Source organism: Suricata suricatta, chromosome 13 (genome assembly GCF_006229205.1).
Source record: "Suricata suricatta isolate VVHF042 chromosome 13, meerkat_22Aug2017_6uvM2_HiC, whole genome shotgun sequence".
Classification (NCBI taxonomy): Eukaryota; Metazoa; Chordata; class Mammalia; order Carnivora; family Herpestidae; genus Suricata; species Suricata suricatta.
The window spans coordinates 83,452,245-83,456,611 of record NC_043712.1 but is presented as its reverse complement, the minus strand read 5'-3'; positions in this window follow the sequence as shown (position 1 = coordinate 83,456,611).

The window sequence follows — 4,367 nt, the reverse complement described above, 5'->3', positions numbered from 1 at the left end:
ACTCTTTATTTTTTTAATTTTTTTAATGTTTTATTTATTTTTGATACAAAGAGAGACAGAGCATGAGGGGGGAGGGGCAGAGAGAGAGGAGACAGAACCGGAAGCAGGCTCCAGGCTCTGAGCTGGCTGTCAGCACAGAGCCTGACGCGGGGCTTGAACGCACGAACGTGAGATCTGACCTGAGCCGAATTCAGAGGCTTAACCGACTGAGCCACCCAGGCGCCCTGAGATTTTTTTTTAAAGTCTTGTTTAGGTGTTGCTGTGGACGAATTCTGTCACTCCCAAATGCATACATTGAAGCCCCGGCTGGCTACGTGTTGTAGACGCCGTCTTTAAGGAGGTGGTTAAGGTTAAATGTGGTGATGGGAGTGGAGAACTGGTCTCCTGATGAGAAAAAGAGGCACTGAAATTCACACTCTCTCATACATGTGAGGATGCAGCGAGATGCTAACTCTCTGCCAGCCAGAAAGAGGTCTCAGAACCCAGCCATGCTGACCCTCACCCCAGACTCCCATTCTCCAAGAGTGTAAGAAAATAAATTTCTGTTGCGTAAGCCACTCACTCAGTCTATGGTATTTCATTTTGTCAGCCCAAGCTAATACCGATAACACCACTCCTGGCCTCCCAAGTGAGAATTTCCTGGTATAGATGCAACCCTACAAAGCCATAAATTGTGACAAATGTAGTTATCTTGCTGTCCTCTAGCCCAGCAGTTCTCAACTGCAGTAATTTTGACCTCCAGGGGACATTTAGGAATGTCCAGAGATGTTTCTAGATGTTACAACTGGGAGAGAGGGTTGTGTGCTACGGGCTCCATGTGGATAAAGGTTAGTGATGCTGCGAAAATCTCTACAGTTGATGGGCGGCTCCCCACGACAATGACGTGTCTGGTCCAAAGTGTCCGCAGCACTAAGGTGGAGAAACCCTGACAGCCATGTCCCTGAAATCTCCTGTCTCCTAGAGGGAGGAAGAGGAAGAGGAGACCCCAACAGTAGCTGTGAAGTCACCATCCCTGGACCACTGCCCCACGCACAGGCCTGGCCAGGAGGACTGAAGGGCTGGTCCTCAGTGCAGGTGTTCAGGGGAGCGGGACTGCTCACCTGGATGGCCTTTGAAACAAAGGCGCATCGTAAGGGTCGGTGTTGGCTCAGATGCAGTGATGCTGAAGGTGTCCACACTGGCTGTCACAAGCAGGCGTCCTCACCACACGGGGTGGGCCGGGAGAGAAAGTGGCCCTTTTGTAGCAGTAGGTAGAGTTGTCCTTACTACACCCTCCTCCCACTGCCAAGACCTGCCACATGGCTTTCTAGGGTCCCTGTTTTACTTAGTTCTTCTTAGGAATGGCTAATGCATTTTATCAAATACTCTGTGAAAAGCAGTGACAGAATCACATGGTTTTTCTCCTGTAGTATTTGGTGTGTTGAACTATCTTGATGGACACCTTCCTTTCAAAAAGCAGCAAGTGTTAGCTTCTTTCTTGTTACTTTTATTCAGTTGGTTTTTTATGTTTATTTATTTATTTTGAGAGAGAGAGACAGAGAGAGAGAGGGAGAGAGAGAGAGAGAGAGAGGGAGAGGGAGAGGGAGAGGGAGAGAGAGAGAGAGAGAGAGAGAGAGAGAGAGAGAGGAAAGCATGAGTTGAGGAGGGGTACCGGACAAGGAGGAGAGAGAGAATCTCAAGCAATCTCTCCATGGTCAGAACAGAGCCCAATGTGGGGCTCCATCCCAGGAGCTGTGGAATCATGACCTGAGCAGAAGTCAGATGTTTAACCAAGGGAGCCACCCAGGCACCCCATCCAGTTTTTTATTAAAGCTATTCTAACTTTATTCAGAAAGGGTTCATGTTTTTCTACAGTCTTGAATGAATGGACTAAATATAATTAAATATTTATTGGTGGTTAGAATGAATCTCTGAAACCATCTGTATCTAGTGCCACTTAAATTATCAATCGTTGGGATGTCTGGGGGGCTTAGTCAGTTAAGTGTCCGACTTCAGCTCAGGTCATGATCTCGCAGTTCGTGGGTTCGAGCCCCACATCGGCCTCTGTGCTGACGGCTAGCTCAGAGCCTGGAGCCTGCATCGGATTCTGTGTCTCCCTCTCTCTCTGCCCCTCCCCCACTCATGCTTTGTCTCTCTCTCTCTCTCTCTCTCTCTCTCTCTCTCTCTCTCTCTCTCTCCCTCAAAAATAAATAAACATTAAAAAAATTTTTTTTTGAAATGATCAGTCTTTAACCTTTGTGATTTGTTCTATAGTTCTATTCTTGAACCAGTTTAGGTCATTTCTGTGGTTTTTTTTAAGAGTTTATTTTTAAGTAATCTCCATACCCATTGTGGGGCTCGAACTCACAACTCTGAGATCAAGAGTTAATTGCTCCACTGACTGAGCCAACCAGGTGCCTGGTCATTTTATGGTTTTTGTTTGTTTGTTTGTTTTTAATGTTTATGTATTTTTTTTTTGAGAGAGAGAGAGAGAAAGAGTACAGGCAGGGGAAGGGCAGAGAGAGAGAGAGAGAATCCCAAATGACATGGAACAGGTCTCGATGTCATGCACCTGTGAGATCATGACCTGAACCAAAATCAAGAGTCGGACAGTTAACTGAGCCACCCGGGCTCCCCGATTTCTGTTTTTTAATAGCTTCCTGATTGGTCTTGACTCTTCTAGTTATATTCTAGTGGTCAGGGTAGTCCTTTCAAAACTGACGTTAAATCAGATTACTGTTCTGCCCCAAACTTCAGTCAATAAATAAAGTACAATTTGAACTCTTTACTGTGGCCCTTGTGAGCCAGCTTATCCATTATAATTCTTTCTCGTGGTGCTCCTTTCCGTACCATTGCATTTCAGACACACTTAGGAACTATGCATTCCTCCAACATAGGGACCTCCTTCCTCAGGGTCCTTTTTATGGGCTTTCCCCTTTGCCCAGAAAGTTCTCCATTGCCCCCACATTTCATACCATTTGTTCCTTTTCTTGTTTCAGAATTCAGTTTTTAAATCTACCTCAGAGGTGTTCCCTGGCCACTCACTCCAGTATATTTCCAGTGACCCCAGCACCCACCCTGTTAACTACAGTAGGCAGAGATTTTCTTTTCCGGCGGTCACAAAGCTGAGTTGCCAACAGTCACTCAAACACACTCTTCTCCTACGGGAAAACTCGCAATAACACTGGGTTCTTCATCACTGTGAGATTTCTCTCTCCTCTCCCCTCCTTACTTTGGAAGAAGCTCATGTTTTTGGAACCCAAAGGGTATAACAGAATTCCAAGTAGATTTTCTAAAGAAAAATGCTTAATCCCTTTGAGATTGCATATACATGCTAGAATATTCTAGAATTGTTAGCTATAGAGAAATTAATATGTATTGAAGGAGACATGTTAAGAAAAGGGGGAAGGGAGAAATTACATTTTGATTAAGGTACCAGCTACTTAAAAAAAAAAGTCAGTCTTTCCAAATGACTTGCTGAGAAATACTATTTGGCAAAATATTTCTCAATCTGGCTTATGTTGCCTGTAGTAATTCTATTAAGCCCAGTATTTTAACATTTTTGAACATATTCCCAAAGATCTTTAATGATAGATACATCTTTTTTAAAAATCAATAAAGTAAACATGTAGCAGAAATGGGCCACCGAAGGCATGCTAAAAATTGGATGAAAAAAATTAATACTGTGAACAAAGAAGAAATAAAGTCCTTTGTCTTTACTAACAAAGTGTGACAATTCCTTTGAAAAAGATTCCTTTTACCCAATTTTAACACAACAGTATTATCAAATGCAGTGAATGTGCATGTCTCTCCATTTAAACTTTTTGAAAATAGAACCCACCTGAATACCAAAATTTTAATGATAAACGTCAGGGTCCCTGGGTGGCTCAGTAGGTTGAGTGTCCAACTTCAACTCAGGTCATGATCTCACAGTTCATGAGTTTGAGCCCCGCGTCAGGACAGCTCGGAGCCTGGAGCCTGCTTCGGATTCTGTGTCTCCCTCTCTCTATCCCTACTCCACTTGTGCTCTGTCTATGTGTCTGTCTCTCTTTCTCTCTCTCTCAAAAATAAACATTAAAAAAATTAAAGATAAATGTCAAGATCCAAATTAAGTAAGTGAATATAATACACACCCATCCAGGAGTCCTATTTATGGACATGCTTTCTTATAAATGGCACTTGCTGGCGTCTAGCAGCTAGATGTTAACATATTAAGGTTGTATGGGTGTGAGTGGCCGAGACTTTGAATCTAGAGTCCTTTTTCGTTTCTATTTATTTTTAAATATTTATTTATATTTGAGAGGGAGAGACAGAATGAAAGCAGGCTCCAGGCTCTGAGGTGTCAGCACGCAGCCCCACATAGGGCTCAAACCCAGGAACTGTGAGAT